This window comes from Lagenorhynchus albirostris, chromosome 2 (assembly GCF_949774975.1).
Source record: "Lagenorhynchus albirostris chromosome 2, mLagAlb1.1, whole genome shotgun sequence".
Taxonomy (NCBI): domain Eukaryota; kingdom Metazoa; phylum Chordata; class Mammalia; order Artiodactyla; family Delphinidae; genus Lagenorhynchus; species Lagenorhynchus albirostris.
The window spans coordinates 160,367,845-160,385,580 of NC_083096.1; positions in this window are offsets into that span (position 1 = coordinate 160,367,845).

The window sequence follows — 17,736 nt, forward strand, 5'->3', positions numbered from 1 at the left end:
GGGACAGGAGGTGCTGTTAGTGGACTTTGGGTCTCTAGAAGAATGACCAATAGGGTGTCTTTGTGTGAAAAAGGGAACTTGTTGGGAAAAGGGGCAGACTGTATGGAAATCTCTGAAATGCAAATTATCAACTCAAGACTTGTATTTCTCTTGAAGAAGCATGAAGAGAGCAATTAACTTGGATAAAATCAAGGAAGTCTTTTGGAGGGGCAGGAGTTTGCAGCCAAACCTGTATTTTTATCTAGGCTCCAGTTCTTACTGCTGCGAGAGTTGGGCTACGTACTCTGAGTGTGTTTACACTTAGCCAAAATGGGGATCATAATCCTAATTATGGAGTTGTAAAGATTAAGTGAGATGGCGTACTGAAAACACTTTTGTTAAAGGCCCATATTTTTTTTTCTCCTGCAGGAATAAGAAGAAATAAGTTAAGGGAGATTATGGGTGCCATCTAAAAAAAGCCCAGAGCTCTAGACCAGAGGCTATGAAAAAACTAAGCTTATTCTAATCCCTTGCAACACGGTTGTATCTCCTAGACATTAGATGAAAAGGCCCGTCAGCACCACCTGGAGGAGAACATGAGTAATGCATGGGAAAAGTTGATTCTCAATTTAGAAAATGGGGAAAGTTTAATTTCTTACTTGTACAGCGTCCATTCATTCTGAAATACCTACTACGTTTCAGGTACAGGATGCAGCAATAAGGAAAACACAAAATTCTTGTTCCTGTGAAAGTCACACTCTAGTGGGAAAAGACGATCAGATGTATAATCTGGATGAGGATAAGTGTGATGAAGAAAAGCAGGGAAAGTGGAAAAGAGAGCTGCTTTAGGTGGGTACTATGGGCCTCTCTGATAAAGGTACATTTTACTAGAGTCTTGATGGAGTTAAAGGTACATTTTATTAGAGTCTTGATGGAGTGAGAAAGAACCATGTGGATTTCTAGGGCAAGAACATAGCAGACATGAAAAATAAAGTATGAAGGTCCTTTGGTGGAGCATCCTTAGTCTGTTTAAACACACACACAGCATAGAGGCCTAAATGGCTAGAACAGAGTGGACCAAGGAGGAGAGTAGTAGATCAGGTTGAAGAGGTGGCTGAGAACAAGATTGTGTAGATTATCAAAACAACTCTGAAGACAATGACATTTTAGGTTACTCTGAGGCCAGGAAGAGAGGTAATCTTCAAAGCCAGACAGATGGGGTGTTGTGTTCAAATTTAAAAGTGGCTAAAACTGGGAGAAGACATGTCTGGTCACCAGTCCTACTTAGATGGGCCAATGGAAAGAAATTTGTGGAAGTGCTAAATGGGTACTTATTCATTCTGACCTCTTTCTAATGTACTGTCTTATACTCTAGAGGCTGGAAAGTTAAAACTACATGTCTCACACTTCCTTGAAACCAAGGTTGTAAATGTAATTTATTTTGCCAGATGCACAAACAAGGATATGGAAGGAGGAAGTGATTCAGGGGTCATCTTCAGCAACTTTGTTGTTCTTGCAAAAGTATAAAGCCCTTAGGTTTCCCTCCAGTGGTATTCTAATATCCATCAATAGTTGTGTGGATGTTGAAGGGACTCCTGATCCACAAATAACCGTCAGTGATACATGTTCTTGTAGTCAGCCTATGCTGGCCTCCTGGTTCTTCATCTTCCTGATGGTGGCAGAGGTAGTGGCTCCCATACTGGACCGATCTGGGAGTCTTTCCTGGAGGTCCAGCCTAGAGCCCACTTGCCCAGCTTTCCAACTCCTTTGTAAGCACCTAATTTATGTGTATTGAATTCTTTTCTGCTTAAAATAGGTGGAAGGGTTTTGTTTTCTGCAGTTACTGAACCCTAACTGATACAGTATTTGGTTCCAAATTTGGTTATAGACAATAGTCCCTCAAAGATGGGATTCTTGATTAGTTATGACTAAGTTGGATTTGAAGGAAATGAGAATCTAGTTGCCATTGAAAATGGTAAGGTAGTAGGCAAAGATGACTTACATCTGTGGTCACATTAAATGAATTGTCTTTTGGATAAAAGACTTTGATAGACCAAGTGGCAGCCACAACAGACCATCGTGTAAGAAATGAAGACTTAAATGGGGGTGGCTTATGCTAGAGAGATTAAAGAAAGAAAATGAAAGCCTCAAGAGTTTAAAATTTTCAGCTCAAAGCTGTCTCTTGTAGCCACAAGGCTGATGTACATGAAAATCAAGGAGGGATTCTGGGTTGTTGAATTACGACATAAGTTAAATTCTTAGCTTACCAGGTCTCTTATATAAAAGTTAGGATGTTGTTTAGGAAGGAGTAAGATGTGAAATGGGGACATGTGAGTAGATTTGGGTAAATCCTAGTGTTCTGAACCCACAGACTCCACTTAACTTCTCTTACCAGCAGAAGCAGCCCTCCTCTCTCCTCCCCCCGTTGATAGGGCTGGTCCTGTCCTCCCCCCGTTGATAGGGCTGGTCCTGTCTTCCCCCGTTGATAGGGCAACTTACCTGCGGTAGTTGCCTTGAAAGGGAAGGCTTTTGTGTCCCTTCTCATGTACTTCTCATGTCCCACCCACTACCCCTTATTGCTACCAAATCTGTGACTAGAGTCAGATCCCAGTATGCTTCAGAAAGGCAACCACAAAATCTGACCTGAGAGAAAGAAAGGTTACAGAATTGTGAGATTTTGCTAATTTGAATCAGCAGAAACCTGAGGAATGTGTGTGGACTGGATTCTAAAGGTATTAGACCAGGAAGAAAAGAACAATTTTATTTTCATTTGGGTTGAACTTATTAATATGGGCATTCTAGAGATTCTGGAATCAGTATACTGACTTTAGCAGCTAAGAGTAGCTCTTAGCTGGTTGGTTGGATGAAACCTGGACTTAACAGTGGTCTACACTCAAATTGAAATGCTAAAAATTCCTTAGTATAGCATTAGAAGATGAATCCAGAAACATGAAGATAGAAGTGTCGGTATAGATTTATCATATGTGTGACCTACTCATCTCCTAATTTTGCCCTCTAAAATTGCTCAGAGGACATTCCTTTCACAAAGGAATTGGAAAGTACATAGATAAAGGGAACACCTTACTTTGAAAGTGCTGTAATGTAAATTCTCTATAGTCGGAAGTGAAGCTAAGAGATGCTGCCATTGAAATGGAATCCCTGATATCAGTAGGTATGACGGAGATCCTGGAGTGGCAGGGGCCAAGGGGCAGTACCAAGGCAACAGAGCAGGAATACTTGGTTTGTATATACAAAGCAAAACTCCAGGTCTGGCAAAGAGAGGCCTGTTTTAAGTCACCAAAATGGAGAGTTATGGACACTCACTAAATTCTCAGACCCAAAGCCCTTGAATAAAGGAATGCTGAGTACCCTGGAGAAAGCACCCAGCAATATTACCATAACTAAATTGTAAGTTTTCTAATCTTCCCCAAAGGAATCTTAAGTCAATTAACTATGTTCCTGTGCTTAGGGAAATGGAAATACCCAGGCCTTTAGCGAATGCTTGGAAACCGACCCTAAGCCAGTACTAATCTCAAGGGACCTAAAAGGTCTTTGTGGACCACTAGTTAAAAATAGAAGCCTTTGGGGCTTCCCTGGTGGCGCAGTGGTTGAGAGTCCGCCTGCCGATGCAGAGAACACGGGTTCGTGCCCCGGTCCGGGAAGATCCCACATGCCGCGGAGCGGCTGGGCCCATGAGCCATGGCCGCTGAGCCTGCGCGTCAGGAGCCTGTGCTTCGCAACGGGAGAGGCCACAATAGGGAGAGGCCACAATAGTGAGAGGCCCGCGTACCGCAAAAAAAAAAAAAAAAAAAAAGCCTTTGGGGTGTTATGGGTTGAAAATTCACATGTTGGAGTCCTAATCCCCAATACCTCAGAATGTTACCTTATTTGGAAATTGGGTTGTTGCAGATGTAATTAAGATGAGGTTATACCAGAGTAGGGTGGGCCCCTAATCCAATATGATTGGTGCCATATAAAAAGGGGAAATTTAGACAAAGAGTCACTCATACAGGGAGAATGTCATGTGAAGATGAAGGCAGAGATTGGGATGATGCAGCAGAAGCCAATGAATGCCAAAGATTGCCAGCAAACCATCAGAAGCTAGGGGAGAGGCATGGAACAGGTTCTCCCTTACAGCCCTCGGCAGGAACCAACCCTGTCAACACCTTGATCTTGGACTTCTAGTCTCCAGAACTGTGAGACAATAAATTTGTAATGCTTAAGCCAGCCAATTTACGGTACTTTGTTATTGCACACCTAGCAAACTAATACACAGGGATCATGTAACTTAAAAGGAATCTTGGCCTGTATCTATCTCACATATTCATCCTGTGTGTGGTTATTTCCCAGTTCCTGTAAGCACAATTGTAATAGATGTATTTGGCACCTGGCAGAATCTTCACATTGACCGGTAGAGTGAAAGCTATTGTGGTAAGAAGAGCTGAGGAAAGCCCCTTGCACAGTCCTACACCAGAATCATAAGCCAGAAGAAATAGTGCATCCCTGAGGGCATGATAAATATTACCGCCACCATCCAAGACTGAGAAGTTCCACAGTGGTGATCCCTATCATATCTACATTTAAATTATTTGCCCGGTAGAAGACTTGCTATGTAGCTGTTATTTCAGATATAATCACTTTGAAGCAAGTCAACACCTGCCCCAGCACCTGCAGCCATGCAACTACTGGCCTGGAATATGCTTTTTTTCTCTAGCCCAAATAGCAGAAAACATGAAAAGCAGATTACTTTTACCTGTCGAGGTCAACAGTACCGCTTACTGTCCTCCCTCCCTTACTGTATCACCTCTCCAGCTCTGCTGAAATCTAATGTGCAGGCACTTCGATCATTTCATATTTCCCAGAACATCACTCTGTATGTGATGGCATGTTTTTGGACATAATAAGCAAGAAGTAGCAGGTATCTAAATGCCTTGGTAAAATACATGTGTTCTGGAGGATAGGGGATAGTCCCTGCAGAAGCTTAAGGGAACTTTCAGCTCCATGAAATTTTTCGGGATCCAGAGCAGGAGTCTGGAGGATGGCAGTTTATCTAAAGTGATCGATGAGCTGTTGCACTGTATACCCCCCACCACTAAGAAAAATTCTGGGCATTTGGTGGATTTCTTGATTTGGGAGGTAGCATACCCCATTTGATTATGCTGCACTGACCCGTTTTCTAAGTAACCCACAAGGGCTACTAGCTTTGATGGGCCCAGAGAAAGAGAATGGTCACCAGTTGGTACAGGCTGCAATGTAAGCAGTTAGAATTTTATGACCTAGCAGATCCAGTGGTGTGCAAAATCCCTTGGCAACTGAGGCTACTGTACACACACTGTGGCAAACATCCATAAGAGAAAAACAGCACAGGGCCATCAGATTTCAGAGTCAAGCCAGGATATTTTTGGCAGTGGCAATTCTTTTGAGAAGCTGATGTTGGCTTACAGCTGAGCCCTGCTCCATGCTCTGGAGGGACCAGCTGGGCACTTAATATCAGATCAGAGCCCTCCCATCACAGAGAAGGCAGGGATTTGTCCTCACTGGAAAAGACACTCGAGATATGAATTGTTTCCATGTATGCCAAGCCTAAAATATTCATAAAGAAAAAAACTTTAAATGAGAAAAATAACAATTATCAGGGCAAAGACATCCATCCCCCCATTATTCTAAATTTGACTATATGTTCACTTTGAGAAGCATAGTGGTTAAGAGGACAGACAACAGAGCCAGAATGCCTGAGTAGGAATTCTAACTCCACCATTTATTTAAGTAGCTTATGACCTTGCGCAAATTATTTAACCTTTCTGTCTCCGTTTCTTCATTTGGGACTATGAGGATTAAATGAATACATATGACAGTGCCTGGCCTGTAGTAAGAGCTATATGTATTAGCTAGCATCATTTATTTCATTTATTATTATCATGCTCATCATCATCATCATTGTTACTATCCATGAACTTACTGAATGTCTATTCATCATGTAGTATTCCACACAACACTGCCTCTCATCAAGTGAGGCAATGGGCTAAGACCCATGGGATCATCCAAAGCAGCTGGCCTCACCCAACCGTCAAATGGCGCTGTTGGAAGACAGTATCTCATGCAGTGAAGTTCTGTCCTATAGGATGAGGTATGTTCTGAAACAGTGACCTATATATAACCCATTCACAAAAGTTTTGCTTCTTGCCCCTGTGACTTTGGTCTTTGTTAGTTTAGAAGTCTCAATACCCAGAGGAGAAGTACTTCCACCAGGGCACATAACAATGAGTCCACTGAACTGGAAGTTTTTTGGCCAATTTTGGCTCCTCATCCACTGAACCAATAGCCTAAAAGGGGGCAGTTGTGTTAGATGGAGAGATTGATCCTGATTATCAAGGGAGATAAGTTTGTTGTTGCTCAGTGGGGGCAGGAAGGAGTGTGCCTGGAACTTAAAGGGCTTAAAGGGCTACTTCTAGTACTGCTGTATGCAGGAGTCAAGGATAAAAAGCTATTCCAGGGAAGCCTTAATTCCTTTAGGAATGAAGATTTGGGTCACCACACCAGATAAAGAGCCTCATCTGGCTGAGATACTGGCTGTGAAAATGAACTTCATAAGTAGTAGAGAAAGATATTTATGAATATAAGTAATTCCTGAAAGGTGGAGAGATGAGGACTATATTAGTGTTTCATATTTTTCCCTTGCTCTGGTATGTATATATTTATAGATATCATCCCATTTCTTCCCCTCCCACATTTTCCCTAGTATCATAAGGTGTGTTGGTAAGTTGATCAGTTAATCATTAGGTTACAGGTTGTTGAGACAGGATCGTAACTGAACTGGAATGAGTATCACCCAGAGCTGGATACATGACTAATGAGATTTTGGATCTCTCCTTTTAGGGAGGGTGAAATTGTGTAGATGTGGTGAATTGCTTGTCAGCATCCATTCCAATCTCTTTCTCATAGTGCCAAGGCCAGAGTTAAATGCTACACTTCCCAGAATCCCTTGCAGTTAACATTCTGCATGCAAATTAGGGTTTATAAATTGCATCCGTTTATATAAGAGTTGGGAGGAGAAAATAAGGCAAAGGCCATCTTCCAGCTGTGTGGTTGTTGCTTCATGTTTGTGGCAACCTTGAGTTACTTCAGCAGCATTCCAATGTCCAAGCACTAGTTTCATGAGGTTGAAAAGCAGTGGTGGCAGCAGCAGAGGTAGATTTCTGATCCCTGGTCCTTAGATTGCAGCCACATGGTGTGTGTGTTTTCTAACCATCTTATTTCTTTATGGAGATATAACTCACATAACATGAAATTCACCATTTTACTTTTTTTTTTTGGATGCACCGTGAGGCATGCAGGATCTTACTTCCCTGACCAGGGATCGAACCTGTGCCCCCATGCAGTGCAAGTGCAGAGTCTTAACCACTGGACTGCTAGGGAAGTCCTGAAATTCACCATTTTAAAGTGTGCAACTCAGTAGATTTTAGATATATTCACAAAGTTGTGCAACTATCACTACTCTCTAATTCCAGATGATTGCCATCAACCCCTGAAAGAAACCTATTATCAGTCAGTCGCATTTCCCCCCTCCCTCCAGCCCTGACAACCACTAATCTACTTTCTCTATGGAATTTACCTATTCTGGACATTTTGTATAATCATACAAAATGACTTTTGTATATGACCTCTTTCACTCGGCATAAGGTTTTCAAGGTTCATCCACATTGTAGCATGTATCAGTACTTCATTCCTTTTTTTTGGATTCATAATATTCCATTGAATATTGTAAGGATTTTGTATGGATATATTACATTTTGTTTATCCATCCGTCAGTTGATGGATATTTAGATTGTTTCTACTTTTTGGCTATTGTGATTAATGCTGCTATGAATATTGGTATACAGATATCTTCAAGTCCCTGGTTTCAGTTCTTTTGGGTATATACCCCAGAAGCGGAGTTACTGGATCATATGGAAATTTTATGTTTAATTTTTTGAGGAACTACCATCCTCTTTCCATAGAGGCTATACCATTTTACCTACCAGCAATACACAAGGGTACCAATTTCTCCACATCCTTGTCAACACTTGCTATTGTGTCTTTTTCATTATAGTCATCCTACTGGGCATAAAGTGGTACCTCATTGTGGCTTTGATTTACATTTCCCTAATGACTAATTATGTTGAGCATCATTTTCATGTACTCTTTGGCTATTTGTATATCTTCTTTGAAGAAATATCTAGTCAAATCCTTTGCTCATTTTTAACTTGGGTTGCCTTTTTTATGGTTGAGTTATAAAGACTTCTTTATAGATTCTGGTTATAAGTTCCTTAACAGATATATGATTTGTAAATACTTTCTCACATTCCATGGGTTGTCTTTTTACTTGGTGTGTTCTTCAATGCAAGAATTCTAGTAGCAGCCTCCTGACTCATCACCTTCATGATTGTGCCAGTTAGCAGCTATTCTGGGGTCTTGTTCTGTAAGTCATTCCTGGAGCCCACTCCTCCAGCCCTCCCAACTATTTTGTTTAAACCTCTGATTCCCTGCATCAAATCCTTTTCTGCTTAAAATAGAGTGGTTTCTGTTTCCTGCAACTGATCCCTGACTAGTAGACAGCACAACTTGAAAACTTCGAGCAAGGATGTGACATGTCATTTTGCTAGAGCTGATGTGCAGCCCAACTATAATAATAAATTCCTGGAAAGTCAAATTTGGACACACCTTTGTGCCAATCCCTTCATTTCTCAAATGAAGGAAGGAAATGGAGACACAGTGAGGAAGACACAAAAACCGTGAAGCTGAGAACCTGCACCTCCCTCTCCCATCTCCCAGGGCCAGCAGACCTGAGCTGATCTTGCTTCATAAAATCAGCGGGATCTAGGTCACGTAAATCCAATGAGGCCAGCCCAGGCCAAATGCTGCTGTGAACAACATGGATGTGATGGAGGCCACGCACCCGTGTGAGGCCGTCTGGTATGAGAGACGTAAGTGCTAGGAGCACATCCAGAGCATGTTGCCAGAACATTGTTCCTGTTCTCCAGGGACCTGCTTGGGGCCCCTGAGATGGCTTCCCCTGGTACCCCACATCCTCTGAGTCTGTACCATTCGCCCCCATTCCTGAGAGTCGTCTGAGCACCTTAGGAAGCTAGGAACATACCCAGCCATGGCCACTGATTTTCTGGAGATCGAAGCCTGGTCAAAAAAGAAGCAGGCCGCAAACCCAGATCTGGAATTCGTGCTCTTCCCACTCCAATATGGCTGTCCCTCATGCAGACATGAAGGAGAGGGCTTCATGAGTGGAGAGTGACAAAGAGAGAAGACTGCTGGTTCTTTGTGGCTGAATTATCAGGCCTGAGTTGTCATCACAAGGATCCAGCAAGGGCAGGATAACCACCCCTCCTCTTACATTTGTGTGTCTGCCTTTGTGAGTGGCTTGGAATATAGTTCCAGCTCTGGATACTGCTTTGTCATTCCTTAGGCACTAGCCTTTGAGGAAATCCACTCATTGCCCACCATATGTGGACAGCTGCTCTGTTCAGGCTCTGTGTCAGGGCACAGAAACTGACACCCGGAGACAGACCCAGGCCCTGGAGATGGAAAATCACCAATGAAAAAAACACTTCTTGAAATCATAGATGTGAATGAAAGGGAAATTGGCCTTCTCTTTTCATAAACCTTTAACCAGTGAGTGCAGGAAAGGAGCAGCCAGGAAACGGAGGAGGAGAACCGGGAATGAAGGAAATGATGGGGTGAGGATTTCAGGAAGGAAAGCAGGGTTAGCTAACATGTGAGACAGGTCAGGCTGGCCAAGAGCTGGATTTGTCACAGGGGAAGTAACTGGTAACTCTGGAAAGAGCAGTTTCAAAAGATGGCAGCAATAGAAAACTGATTTCGTTTAGTTGAGGTGTGAGTGAAAAGTAAGGAGGTACTGCTAAGAAGAGGAGTTTGTTGCGTTTTTTTTAAGTACAAGAGATTCAAGCATGTTTGGCGGCTCAGGAGAAAATAGGGTAGAAATGGAGAGAGTGACAATATAAGAGAAAGGAAGCTATTAGATGGTGCTTGTCTTTAGGAAGATAGAGGGATGGGATCAAGGGCACAGGCAGAGGGGTTGGCTGTGGACATGAGAAGGACCCCCTCTGCTCTCAGCTTGGAGGGAGTTGGAGACCACCATGAGATCTAGTCTCCTTCCCCAAAAGGGATAATCTTCACCATGAGAAGATATAAAATGCCTGCCACAGAACAGATGGTTGATAAATATCAAGCCTTTCCTCCCTTCCCTGGCGGTGTAGTTTCAGTCCCCTGAGGCCACATGTGACGTCACTCTGGAATGTTTCAAGGCTAAAGAACACAGCTCCAGCTGGAGAAATTAAAGGCAATCCCAAGCTTTTCTGGAATTCCAGGGGAGTAGAGGCTGCTTTCTCCTGAGGTTCCAAAGCTGGGAAGTTGTAAGCATGGATCTTCCACTACATGGACAGAGACTGCCTGATACTGAAACCAGCACAGACGAAGGCAGAGCTGAGAAATGGAGAGAAGACAAGAGACAGAGGCACATTTGAGCATACCAAATGACATTGGGGTTTTTTTTTTGTTGTTGTTGTTGTTGTAGTTTGGCCACGCCACGTGGCTGGCAGAATCTCAGTTCCCCGACCAGGGATTGAACCAGGGCCACAGCAGTGAAAGCACCGAATCCTAACCACTAGACCACCAGGGAACTCCCTATGTGACATTAATGCCAGGAGCTAACCACGCCTAAGGCCCCCAAACTTTCCCAGAACGTCATCCAACAAATTCCTTCCCGCTACCCAAAGCCCATTTCTGTTAGGATTCTGTCACCTGCAACTGAAGTTCTGACCACTATGAGAAGTGGAGTGTTGCCAGTGATGTCCCTAACACGTGGAAATGGCTGAGTTGAGGTGAGGTACAGAACAGTGAGGATTTTCCAACTGTTGGGAAAATCCTGGGATTTTCCATTCCCAGGAGGCTAGGAGGTCAGCATTCCCTAAGATGCAGCTTCAAGGCCAGGGTCTCCTGAAGCTCAGACCATGTACCTGACATAGGTGGGATGTTTAGGGGACTTGATAAAAATTTGTCAGGGGGTTGTATGTGTTGGCTATTTTCCCAAGCCTTGATTTCAGAGTCAAAGGCATAAATTTTGCAGAAAGAATAATGAAGAATAAAAGGTAACATTTCTGAGGTACTCATCATGTGCCAGGCTCTCAGTGCTTTATGCATATTAACTCATTTAATCTTCACAATAACACAAAGAAATGGGTACCATTGTTATTCCCCATTTTACATTTGAGGAACTGAGGCGTGAACGAATTTGCCCAAGAACACAAAGCTAGACAGGGTTAGAGCTATGACTTGAATCCAGGCAACATGACCTCTGAGCTTATGTAGCTACAGCTTTGCTAAGAGATAGCCTGTAGCCAGCAATCCAAGCTGATGCAGAGTCTGACGGTCACATGCTTTGCAAGATTGAAAAAGCTCATCTATTCACCTCAAAGCTAAAGTGAGTGGGAATAAAGGCAGGGAGGTAGGAAGCACAACCCCTCCCAAACCCTTCCTACCTGTTCCCACTAAGAGGACAGTGACCCTATGTAAAGAGCCTTCCACTGGGATGCTGCCTAAAGGTCAGGGACAGCCAGCTGTGCCTTCCCCCCATGCCTGGTGTTCACAATTGCCTCAAGGCAGAGGTGAAGCTGGAGGCCCTGAGCTGAGGACTGGGAGGTCCTGTTGCTAAGACCCTGCATACCAAGCTCAAGGTCTAGATTTAGGGACCATAATTCATCATTCTTCTGACTTGGTTATTAATTCATGGAGTTATCCAAATGTGAATAGCCAGAAAACGTACACAGCTTTTAAGGGAGTGGTTCTGTGAGAGAAACCCCAATCCTGGCACGTGGAATCCTGTAACTGATCAACCCCAGGGGCAATGTCTTGGCCCCAAACAATACCAATCGGAAATCCTCAAAATTCTTCTAAGATGTGGCCACAGTTACAATGGTTAGATGAGATTCCCCCAACCTGGCAGAGCAGCCAGACTGGCCTCATTTTATCAAAGCAGGGAATCCTTGCTGTTCTCACTCTGAAGGATACAATACACACCACGGACCACTGGGTTATTTTTCCCCTCCTCTCCTGTTCAAAATGGGATTGCTTATTTATAATTACCTTGTGTTCCCTTCATCAATGCACCAAGGTATTAGGGGCTGATTAACTTTGTTTATCTGTAGCAGCGTTTCCCAAAGTTTTTGGTCTCAGGATCCCTGTACACTCTGAAAAATTGAAGACCTGAAAGAGCTTTTGTTTATGTGGATTACATTATTGATATTTGCAATATTATAAACTAAAATTAAGAATTAAAAATAATTATTTATTAAAAAATAATAAACCCATCAATGTTAAAGTAAATAATACCCTTTTCAATGAAAAATAATTACATTTTACAAATCAAAAAAATGAGTGAAAAGAATGACATTGTTTGACATTTTTGCAAATCTCTTTAATGTCTGACTTAATAAAAGGCAGCTAGAATTCCCATATCTGCTTCTTTATTCAATATGTTGAGATATGTTGTTTTGACTGAAGTACATAAAGAAAATTCAGCCTCACACAGGTATATAACTGGGAAAAGGAGGAGTATGTTAAAAGGATTCTCAGATAATTGTGGATATTCCTCTTTGATACTCTACCTAAACTTGACAGGTCATAGTTTTGTAAAATTTAGTTTCAATGTGGAATCTGAAACCATATCTGTCAACTTTCCATTACATTAAAATATATTGGTCTATCTTGCACTTTGAATTCATCCTTAACCTGTGCATGATTTTGTACAGGCATGTGTTGGTCACTTGGAAAGTATTGATTGGTTCACTGAGTTATACAGATCTTCCAAATGTTGACACATTTCATTATACAATATGAAAGTCATATATGTTAATGTCACCACTAAAAGTCTTTAATATTGGGAAGCTGCTAAGCTCACGGCAGTGGATACCAATTTTCCAAACACCTAATTTTCACTCAAAAGCTCAAATTTTATCTTTGGCAGCAAATATTGTCAATTTTTTCCCTTGAATTGACAGGCTCACTTCCTTCATTTTAGAGAAAATGCCTGCAAAAAAACCTACATTTCCATAACCACAGTATGTCTTTCAATCCTTCTTTCAAGTAGAAATGGTGCTCATGAAAAAAAAAGCAGCTAGTTCATCTTACAACTCAAACAATTGCACAATTGCTTTTCCTGGAGACAACCATGGTACTTAGGCAGACAGCAGAATTCTTCCCATTCTGTCAAAATATTTAAAAGAAGTATACTCGTAGAGAGTTAATAAAGTTAATAATTTTTACTGTTTCATCAAGTCATTCTTAAATGAATCTGGTATATTTATTTTTTTTGTTGTGCGTGCACAGCAGTGACGGATACAATGACTACCAGGGTGTCCTGGAGTCCCTACTTTTCGTAGTGCTAAGGGGACAGCTGTTTGACCCACCATTGCTTTTCTACCATCAAAACTGGAAAATAGGGCTTCCCTGGTGGCGCAGTGGTTGAGAGTCCGCCTGCCGATGCAGGGGACACGGGTTCGTGCCCCGGTCCGGGAAGATCCCACATGCTGCGGAGCGGCTGGGCCCGTGAGCCATGGCCGCTGAGCCTGCTCGTCCGGAGCCTGTGCTCCGCAACGGGAGAGGCCACAGCAGTGAGAGGCCCGCGTACTGAAAAAAAAAAAAAAAAAAAAAAAAAAAAAACTGGAAAATAAATAACATCTTAGAATTATGATAAAAATAGTTTTGACTTCACAGACTCCCCAATAAAGTCTTGGGGATCCTCAGAGGTTTGCAGACCACACTTGGAGAACCACTACCAATGCTTTATTCATCAGTTAACAAATATGTATCATGCATCTACCATGTCCCTAACTAACACCATTCCAGGCTCTGAGTTTTGAGTAGTGAGTTTTATATGAGATACTTAAGGCGTCTCTGCTGTCATATGACCTACATTCTTGTAGACAGAGCAGAGAATTAATATATAAATGAACAAAGGTTATTTCACCTAGAGAAAAGTACCTTGGAAAAATAAAACTCTGTACTCCTTGAACATCATATAGTAATGAATGTCAATTATTTCTCAATAAAACTTAGGGGAAAAAGAAAAGAAAACTGGATAATTTAATAGAAAGAGTCTTTGGGGTAATTTACATTCACGGTTCAATATGGTGTCCACTAAACCCTGTGCCTATTTAACTTTAAATTTTAATTATGTAAATTAAATAACTCAGTTTCTCAGTCATACTAGCCACATTTTAAGTGTTCAGTAACCACATGTGGCTAGTGGCCACCCTATTGGACCGTGCAGGTATAGAGCATTTCCATGATTACAGAAAGTTCTAGTAGACAGCACTGATTTAGACAGTGAGACAGAGAAAAGATTTGAGGACAGAGTGTTGAAGGCAGAGGGACCAGCAAGAGCAAAGATCTACTTTAGTGCCTTGAAAGAAAAGGAAGAAGAGCAGGTGGCTGAAGTGCAGGGATTGAGAGGAGAGTGGTAGGATGTGGTATCAGAGAGATGAGTGGGGACCTTGGCATGTTGGACATTGTAAGCTGTGGTGAAGCCCTACATAGGCCACTAAAGGGAGGTGTTCATTTTGTTTTGTTGTTAATTTATTTTTGGCCACGCTGCATGACTTGCAGGATCTTAGTTCCCTGCCCAGGGATTGAACCCAGGCCCTTGGCAGTGAGAGCACCACCAGGGAATTCCCAGGGAGGTGTTGATATGACCTGATTTATGTTTTTGAAAGATCACTCTCTTTGCAATGTAGAAAATAGATTTTAGGGGTAGATTAGAGGGGCCAGTTAGGAGGCTACTAGATGCAGGAAGTGACTGTGGAGATGGAAAGAGGCTTTTTAAGATATATTTTGGAGATAGGACGACAGGACTTGTTGATGGAGAGAATATGGAGAATGAGAAAAAGGGAGGAATCAGAAATGTGTTCTATGCTGTTGGCTTGAGCAGCTAGGTAGATGATGATGCCATTTATTGAGATGGGGAAGACTGGAGGAAGAATGAATTAAGGGGAGTGGAAGTAAGGGCTCTTCTTGGGTATATTCAGTTTAGATGGCCATTAGATGACAAGGAAGCATTTGGGTACACAAGTTTGGCACTTAGCGAGTGGTCAGAGCTGGAGATATATATTGTTGTTACTGACATTATCATTGACATGTTGATAGTATAAAAGCCAAGAGACTGGATGAAATCACTCAGAAAGAGGGTGCAGATGGAAAAAAGACGTTTGCCCGAATTCTTAGGCATGCCATCATGAAGCATCAAGAGAGTGGAGGCTCTTAAGAAGCTGAAGAATTGAGAAGGTAATAGAGAAAGTAATCTGGAAAGATAGGAGATAGGTGTCAGGGAGTAGGGTGCTGAAACGTAAGGTCTTAGACGTAGTATAGTTACTGAAGATGACAAGATCAAGGGTTTGACCTTAGAATGGGTAGTTGAAAACTACCATGCATGATCTTAGCAGCAGGACCTCCCAGTCCTCAGCTCAGGGCCTCCAGCTTCACCTCTGCCTTGAGGCAATTGTGAACACCAGGCATGGGGGGAAGGCACAGCTGACTGTTCCTGACCTCTAGGCTGCATCCCAGTGGAAGGTTCTTTACATAGGGTCACTGTCCTCTTAGTGGGAACAGGTAGGAAGTGTTTGGGAGGGGTTGTGCTTCCTACCTCCCTGCCTTTATTCCCACTCACTTTAGCTTTGAGGTGAATAGATGAGCTTTTTCAATCTTGCAAAGCATGTGACCGTCAGACTCTGCATCAGCTTGGATTGCTGGCTACAGGCTATCTCTCTTAGCAAAGCTGTAAATACATAAGCTCAGAGGTCATGTTGCCTGGATTCAAGTCATAGCTCTAACCCTGTCTAGCTTTGTGATCTTGGGCAAATTCTTCCGTGCCTCAGTTCCTCAGATGTAAAATGAGGAATAACAATGGTACTATTGTTATTGTGAAGATTAAATGAGTTAATATGCATAAAGCACTGAGAGCCTGGAACACGGACAAGTGCCTCAGAAAGACCCACTGTGTTGAGTCTTCATTGCTGTGTGCGGGCTTTCTCTAGTTGCGGCCAGTGGGGGCTACTCTTCGTTGCAGACCGTGGGCTTCTCATTGTAGCGGCTTCCCCTTGCGGAGCAGAGGCTCTAGGCGTGCGGGCTTCAGTAGTTGCGGTGCACGGGCTCAGTAGTTGTGGCTCGCAGGCTCTAGAGTGCAGGCTCAGTAGTTGTGGTGCCAGGGCTTAGTTGCTCCATGGCATGTGGGATCTTCCCGGACAGGGGATCGAACCCATGTCCCCTGCATTGGCAGGTGGATTCTTAACCACCGTACCACCAGGGAAGTCCCTGTTTCTTTTTCAAGATTGTTTTGGCTTATTCTGAGTCTTTTGCACTTCCATATGAATTTTATGATCAGCTTGTCAATTTCTGCCAAAAAAAAAAAAAGGCAGCTTGGATTTTGGGGAGAATTGCCATCCTAACAATATTAAGGCTTACAATCCATGAACACAGGATGTCTTTCCATTTAGTTATGTCTTCTTAAATTTCTTTTATGTTACTGATTTTAAGCAGAAGAGTGATGTGATCTGATTTATACTTTAGGAAGATTACTCAGTAGTATGAAAAACCAATTGGGGGAAAGAGATGCTGCATGAACAAGGACAATAGTCACAGAGACAAAGAGGAAGCACTAGTTACAGGAATATGATGTAAATCGGCAGGACTTGATGATTGACTTTATGTAGAAAGAGAGGAAAGAGGAAAGAATGACTCCCAGGTTTTTGGCTTGGGTACCTCATGATGCCAACCCACTGAGATAGAAAATACACAAGAAGCAGTAGGGGGTAAAAGTTGGTACATGTTGAGCTTGAGGTGACTGGACACCCAGGTGGAGAGGTAAGATCATTGGATATTTAAGTCTGATCCTCAGGGGAGCTGTCTAGTCTGGGAGAATCATCATATGAAAGGGGGGCCATGAGACTACATGAATTAACCAATGGGACCCATAAAGGCAGCAGCAAGGATACAGAGGAATACCAATATTTAAAGGTTGAGCTGTTGACAAAAAGTCTACAATGGAGACTGAGAAGGAACAGCCAGAGGCAGGAGGAAAACCGGGAAGGAGGTGTGTTACGGGAGTACAGAGAGAGTGGCTGATAATAATAAGTTAGGAACTGAAATGCTTCATTGGATTCAGTGTGGTCAGAAGTCACTGGTGACCTAGAAGAGGGCTCTTCCAGTGGAGGGCTGAACCGCACTGCTGTGGAGTGTGGAGGGGGTGGTAGTTGAGAAGATGGAAACAGCATGTAAAGATAATTCATTTCAGAAGTTTGGAGGGGAAGGGAAAGGAAGTACAAAAGCAGTAAGTAGAAATGTAAAGGGAGCCAAGGGAAGGTGTGTTTTTTTAGGATAGAACAGACTTGGGTATGTTTATAGGCTGACGGGAAAGACTTGGCAGAAAGGAAGAGGGTGAGGAATGAAGTGTGGTCCATGTGGAGCTGTAGGAGTGACTGGGAGAGAGAGCAAGGTGAGTGGATTTAGAACAGTGCTTTCCAAATTTTAACATGCATACTAATCACATATCTCAAATCTCCCCTCTTCTTTCCATCTTCATAGCCACCATCCTGGTCCAAGTCCCCTACATTTCTCATTTCTCACCTGGACAAGTGAGCTGGCCTTCAGATGCTCAACCTTGTGATGTAGGCTTGGTGGTAAAGAAGCCAGGAGGGG